This window comes from Grammomys surdaster, unplaced genomic scaffold (genome assembly GCF_004785775.1).
Source record: "Grammomys surdaster isolate TR1022 unplaced genomic scaffold, NIH_TR_1.0 843, whole genome shotgun sequence".
In the NCBI taxonomy this organism is placed as follows: Eukaryota; Metazoa; Chordata; class Mammalia; order Rodentia; family Muridae; genus Grammomys; species Grammomys surdaster.
In genome coordinates this window covers 107,036-114,744 of record NW_021605262.1, presented here as the reverse complement: position 1 = coordinate 114,744, position 7,709 = coordinate 107,036, and the positions used below count along the sequence as shown (strand labels likewise).

At 42.9% G+C, this 7,709-nt stretch overlaps 1 protein-coding gene across 1 annotated transcript in view; it reads left to right on the top strand.

The window, feature by feature from the left end:
* The window catches only part of Adcy2 (adenylate cyclase 2), a 354,940-nt gene that overhangs the window by 308,265 nt on the left and 38,966 nt on the right, over positions 1-7,709 (top strand). The gene's annotated exons all lie outside the window — the stretch shown is intronic.

Sequence of the window (7,709 nt, the reverse complement as noted above, 5' to 3'; positions counted from 1 at the left end):
TATACATCATATACATACACATCATAAACATATACATCATATACATATACATCATAAACATATACATCATATACATATGCATATACATCATATACATATACATCATATACATATACATCATATACATATACATCATATACATATATATCATATACATATACATCGTATACATATTAATCATATACATATACATCATAAACATATACATCATATACATATACATCATATACATATACATCATATACATATACATCGTATACATATACATCATAAACATATACATCATATGCATATACATCATATGCAAATACATCATATGCATATACATCATATACATATACATCATATACATCATATACATATACATCGTATACACATACATCGTATACACATACATCGTATACATATACATCGTATACATATACATCGTATACATATACATCGTATACATATACATCATATACATCATATACATATGGTGAGGTGTCTAGAGACATTTCAGTGTCTCCATCTCTCTGCAGACCAGTCACAATCATTCCATAGGATCTCACAGCAACCAAACATATGCCCAGAAATCACCAGATCTCCCCAGGAGAGAGATGTGAAGGCAAAATGTCATCCAGTTCAAACGAAAAAGTACCAATGAAAATAAGTAGTTATTTTCACAAGTTATAGTGTAAAGATTCTTTGTAGAATTCCCTTAAATACCACTGTGTAGAGGGAAAAAGTCAAACCTAGAAACGTTTTTTAGCTCTGTGAAAAATCTGACTCCCAAGACAAACACAATCCTGTTGACTTTTCCAGCCTCAGGATCAGATGCAGAAAAACATCCTATCAGAAGGATCTTATCACTCTTATAATGCACAAGCATCTATTGGTTGATGAAGTCATGTTTGGGAAATTTTTCTGTTATCAAATTGCTTCCAGAAGCTTCTAAACTTGAAAGAGAACATTTTAATTATCATATTATCCATTTCACATCTCAATAGCAAGTTGTTCCCATCAAACATTGGTTTATATACAAATCAGGGATTTTCTATGAATTCTTTGCCATTTCCTCCGTATCACTTCCCTATTTTTTTTCAGAATGAGAAGGTCTAAAACAGGCCTTGTACATTCCTAGGAAGTGCTCTACCAGTGAGCTATATTTCTAGTTCTTTCTACCCTGTCCATTTTTAATATAGAGAGTCCTGAAATACATGCATAGACATGTTGACCCAGAAAGAGATGCTTCTGTTGATAATGTGTAGCCACTTCTCCATGTGCACGATTTGGCCACCTCACCAGACGTTTCTTAACAATACAGATGCTTTCAGAAATGTGGAGACTGCCATCCTCATCACCTTATTTAATTCCCACCCTTCTCCATGCTGTGAAACCCGATGATCTGTAATCAAGCTGAGGACATAAAGCTGCAGAAATGCGTAACTGTATTAACGGAATGTTATTATTCCTTAGCCGAGATGAGAATGAAACCAGAAGTTAATTTTCCTATAAATTCTTAAAATCCCCAGCGAAGCAGGCTTTATTATATCTCTACCATAGCCAGTGAGTCTGCATCGCTTTCCTGAATCAATGCAGCATTGCTGATTTTTGCATACAGCTGATGGGCCTATTAAATTGTCCTCTATTAAATTTAAAGTGCTGAGATACATTATACATTTGAAGCAAAAGGGGAAATCAGATTATAAAGCTTTTGATGGGGACATTATTGTTCCTGGGGATGGAATAAGCCCATGAAGAGACATAATCTCCAAGAGGCACCAGCAGTGGCACAGTAATTGCTAGGTACTTGTGCTAAGTCTCTGCCCTGCTCAAGGCTTGCTTTGGAATTCCAGTGACTTCACCCCTACAGGGATGACCGGTGGACACAGACATCCTCTTTGGAAGCTTTGTCCACTGCCCAGCTCGAAACCTCCTTCAGAAGGAGCTGGCTCTTCTTCAGCAGATACCTGTAGGGTTTGAGATACCTACTTCACCCCCCAAATACATTGCTATGCTGAAGGAGAAGTGTCAGAGACATAGAACAGAAGAGCAAACTGCCACCAGCTTAACAATGTCCTCTAACACCAGCCTGAGGGAACCCCAAATAAAAAACCCTAAGAGTAGTTCAGTGTCGTTCCAACATCTCTAACTCACCCCAACATTCATGCTTCTCTGTATCCTGAGCTTCCAAATCTTTGTCTGGATGGTAAAGATCTCCCCACACTTTGCCTAGTTTATAGACACGGGTAGGATAGGAAAGGATAGGACAGGGCAGGATAGTTAGAGGAGGACATGTTTGCCAGTATGCTGTCTAGTCCTGCTGCCTAGAGAGTGAGCATCTTCAAATCCCAGCACACAGATGCCCTTCCAGGAGGGAATTGGCTCAGAGATGAGCAGCCAAGGCAGGCCTTCTGCTGGAGCCAGTGTGGTGCTGCAGTCCACCTGGCTGTATCCCTTTCTATTCCTGTCTTAGGCATCGTATCTTCACCCCATCCTCATTCCAGATTTGCCTGTACACCCTGGCTTGATACCACAGCTTGGTTTTGAGATTCAGCATCCTTTCCCTCCAGTGAGGGTTCTGGGCTTGCTCTTCACTGTTCTTGAGTGTTTTCATGGGTCTCACTCACGTTCCAGCCTTCACTCTGAGGGTATGCCAAAATACACAATAACTCCTGACATGCTTCTATCCTGGAAATAAAGGTTGATATTTCCATCCTCAGTAAACTGGGTATAGACTTTAATTTATTGTTCTCTCTCCCTCCCTCCCTCTCCCCCTCCCCTCTCTCTCTCTCTCTCTCTCTCTCTCTCTCTCTCTCTCTCACTCACGCACACACACATACGGGGGTGGGGGGGGAGAGAGAGAGAGAGAGAATATCTCGTGGGCTTTAATTCTCTCAAATCAAGCAAAACAGACCCAGGAACCCTGCTGTGCCGACAACAGTGACTGACACATTATTCTTGGGACTGAATAAATGAAGTTCAATCAGGATACATTCCATACAATAAGAAGCCTACAAACACTGGTAATAATGAAGACTCCCCCTCAGATACTTCCTGCCTCTGCAGCTCCTCAAGGTCAGGTCACTCAAAAGAGAGTATGGAGAAAGGCCATCGCTATTTAAAGACAGTGCCAACAAATGAATGCAGTGTGCATGATGTGTGGCTAACAGCGTGGTTCATCATGGTTTGGTGAGTAAGTAGCCTTTCCTAAGCTAAATTTGACATTGATCATAGCCAAGGTCTGTACAAGACAGCCCAAATCGATGGGGAGTCTTCCCCATCTTCTTCTGAGTTCTCTTTTTCCAAGAAAGCTACCAAAAGAAAGCAGAAGTCTGCAATAGAGAAGCTTCAGACCATTGAATAATTCATAAAATGACATCAAAGGTGTCATTACCAATTCATGAATGCGGAAAGATCTTTCAGAAGGAAAGTAAGACTGCATGGTGTGAGAGCGCTGTTAACATTCCATTGTGGCGGGACACTGTCATCCCAACACCGGCAACATGCTTCTTCCGTATCGCCTCATGGTGAAGGATGTGGTCGGAAGGTGCAGAAGGAATTGTTCCCATATCTCTGAGTTTATTCAACAGCCCTACATGCTGTCTGTGAGGATGTGGCCATACCAGTTCCTAAACAAAAACCTGGGCACTTTCTCCCTCAGTTCTTAGCCAATCCTGCTGGGCCACTAAGCATTTGTTCTTCAAGATGATGTCAAGGGCAGTGACAGCTGAGGGAAGTGCTTTTGCCTCTGTACTTCCCATGATGCATGCTGACTGCAGAATCTGCAAAGTACCATCGGGTTTCTTATGAGTATCTTCTCTTGAAAATTGACAAGCCTCGAGATGCAAGAGTTATCGTTTCGTGTGATGTGTGCCAGGCATTAGGTAACCCCTCTGGAAGGCCAGACGTGTCTCTCTATTTTTGGAGAGGCATGAAGGATGAAGAGTTCCAAGAAAGGAGCCACGAGGGAGTTCTGTAGACTCAGCCGCTGTAGCAAGCAGAACGAAGTAAAATGAATGCTTTGAGGGTGGCACAGCTCATGAATGCATAATCAGCAGACACATCCAGAGCTTAGCGTCTTCCATAAGTTTGGACTATGATCTATAGTAGGTTCACTTTCCCAACTTCAACATCAGCTCCTTCTCCCAGATACTGGTGAGGGGGCTCAGAGCAGCAAGCATCACTAGAGGCAAGAGCCCAGACCCTCCAGGTGGAATGTCTCTGTTTCCCTCATCTTCCTGCATCTCCTGAGAACCACAATGTCTACAAGCTGTCAAACTGTGATATGTTTTGTTCACCTTGTAATCCAGGAATGCTGATCTAGTTAGCAGTTGAGAGAAAGAGCTGAGGACTTTATCATTCAGAAGAGCAGGGAGACCCGAACATCTCCTTCCTCTGTAGATAGTGGTGGGTGTTCAAAACATCTACAGTCTATTTAAGGTTGTCTTTCTTTTCATTAGAATGGATTCTAATTATCCATTCTCTCCTAAGATGCCCTAGCTGATTTTGCAATTGTTTTAAATTACTTTGAGATTTGATATCTCAACTTCCCCAATCTTGCCTATTTCTCTGTCTTCTTCCAAAGGTAAGAAACATATGCTGTGCTGTCTCATGCCGTCCATCAGCAGTGTAGGGAAGAAAGCCTAGCTACGCCTTCCTTCTGTAGAATCAAGCCATCTTCTTCCACATGAAGCAGATCACAGCTTGGTTTGGACCAACCTGGAAAAATATTCTATTTTTTAAGCTTGTTTTATTTGAGTGAAGGATAGGGAACCACGCCTGTTCCACAGATTCTACAGAATAGGATTCTGAGGGCCCACTCTTCAGATTGGATGCTGAGTCTGTACACAGTCCATGGCATCAGGTCCCATTGTACGCATATGCCTTCCACTCAGTGTCCAGTCTTTACACTGACAACCCAGAACTGCACTAATTGGGGTCTAGAACTGTGCTCTGCCAATGCCTCTCCAGCCAAGTTTTTATCCCTTCTGACCTGTAGCCACTTTCATGACACTGTCAAAATATGCCTTATTGCCTTGGTCCAGTTAGCAGTGGTATAATATTTTGTCACTCTGAAAGGTTCTCAAGTCATGAGCCTGAGCCACCTGTCCCCTGAATAACATAAGGCCTGTGACTTGGCACCACTTATAGGGAATGCTGCAGCCCTAGATGAACTGTTCTCACTATGCTTCCTACCAGCCATTGACACATCTAGATAAAGTCACTGGGGACTCAGGATGAGGAGTAGCATCCAAAGAGAACAGTCATGATCATACATAGCCAGGACACCACCTCCCTGAGAGAGCTAGCCAACACTGTGGAGGACCACCATATGCATCTTCCAGTTCCCGCCCCTCACATCCAGATGACAGGAAGGTGCTCTGACAGATCACGGGCTGTCTTTTTTTTTTTTTTCATTTGAGTCCGGTGTGTTTTCTTGGCTGCTTTTTTCCATTTGGTTCTGGGTACTGTTGACTTCTGACTCTGTCATTTGCTTCACGGCCTGTCCTGAGCAAGGGGCAGTGAGCAGATTCACCCTCATGACATCAATGTGAAAACCTTTTATTTTTGCCTAATTTGATATAAAAGCTTCCTGAGGACTCAAAAACCCGTTGTCACCAAAGCCTGATAGATGTGTCCTAATGCAATGATACAGGAAAAAGAAAGCCAACAGACTAAATGCCAAATGAGAAATCAGCTGGGAGCCCTGAATGCTGTGTGCATAGGTGATGGGCAGAGGCATTATCTCTTTGCTGCTGCTGCTTGTGTGTGTGTGTGTGTGTGTGTGTGTGTGTGTGTGTGTGTGTGTGTGTGTGTGTACATACACACATGAGTGTGTGTTGCTGGACAGAAATGTAAGATCTTGCAGTTGCTAAACTCTCTACCACTGAGTTACACCCCTGGCCCACTGGCCTCTTCTTTATGAGCCATAGGCTCCTGACCTAGGGAGAAGACCTCTGTGTTATCCCAGACACCAATGACCTGAGAATACATTATCTTAGCTTGTGTGTAATTCATACCACAACAGAAACTGGGTTCCTTAGAAATATTTTTTAAAATAGGTTATGTCATCTAAGAAAAATGTTATACAATGGCCTATCATTTATTTATTCTTATGTGTGTTGAATAGTTCACTTGCATATACGTATGCTTTGTGTATGTACCTGGTACCTGTGGAGGCCAGAAGAGGGTGTCAGAAACATCCTCACAAGCTGCTGTGTGGGTGTCAGGAGCTGTACCTAGGTCTTCTGCCAGAGCAGTATATGCTTTTAACTGCAGAGACATCCCTCTGGCCCCCAGATATGAAGTTTTTAGAAGTTAATGATGTTAAGTAATTTCTCAGTGTAACCTTTCTTGGCCTACTGTGCCTGAGCCAGGCTCCTGATGTCCCGAACACTCAAAGGTCACAAAGGCCAACCTGAGAAAGTGGCTCTGAAATTGTGTCTCAGATGAATGAAAATCAAAGACAAGGGCTCTTCTGCAGTGGAAGCAACCTTTATTAAGTAGAATTACAGAAAAAATGAGAAATTGAGGAGACTTGAGGAATCAAGGGGAAGTGAGAGGAACTTCCCAGAGTGTCAAGGTTTCCAAGAGAGGAAAAGCCACTGAACTCCTTGGTCTGTGCATTTGATACCTACCCAGATAGGGGTGGCTGAAGCCCTGTCTTTCTGCCTCTATTTCTGCTTTCTTAATGGTTCCCTTGACTGTCGACTATCTGCCAGTCACATGCCCAGTGTCACACCTTATGGGTGTCTCAAGTGCTCCCCGATGTACCAGCTCCCTTGGTTCTCGTACATGCATGACTAACCCATTGCAGTGCCGTGCCAGAGTATTAACACCAAGCTGTAGCTACAGTCTTTCTTGGTTGCCTCAGATCCTTGTCTATGAGGTCGCCTTGTAGGCAGGAGCTTCTGGCTAGAACCAGCTTTACCATTTAGTCTGTTACAACTAGCTGCATTAAAAGCGAGGATATAAGGACAGGAATGTCTTACGTAGGCCATCAAGGATTTCCGGTGGGAGCACATAGTCGACTGTGGTCACACACCCACAGTCATCATATTCCTCCTCTTATTGGCTTCCAGCCCCTGTCATGTTAACCCTTAATCTTCTGTGTAACCCCAACCTCTGTTTCCACTACAACCTCTAGGTGCAGCTTCAGTCTTCAGCAAGGGCACGTTTCTCTCAGCTTGCAGGCAGCATCCCCTGCATCTGTGAGATAATGTGTGTGTTCATATGCCCAGGTGACTTCTTTTCTCCCCAGAGTAATGAGTGTCCTATGTACCTCATCAGAGCCATTTGCCTTCAGGATAGAGACTTGTTCACTAAGGGATTCCTCCATCTGTCTCACCTCAATTATCAGGTTATTTTGTTCATTTGGATTCCTGAGTTCTGAGGGTCAGAATGGCTACTAATTAGTAGCTTCAGGCAGATGGCCATATAACTACATATTAGTATATAGCCTTAGGCATGTGTGGGCCCAGAGTCCCCAGAGTCTACTTATGGGTAGAAAGAAAGCAACTATCACCATTAGAAATTAGAAATTTTCATTAGAAATCACTGTTAGAAATGTTTCCAGTTACACTGGCTACATTTTCTGGCTTCATAATTCAGTCATGTTGCTACGTGACACTCTACCACCAAACTAGGAAAGATCAAGAAGGCTTTATCTTCATGGTGTGTGTGTGTGTGTGTGTGTGTGTGTGTGTGTGTGTGTGTGTGTGTGT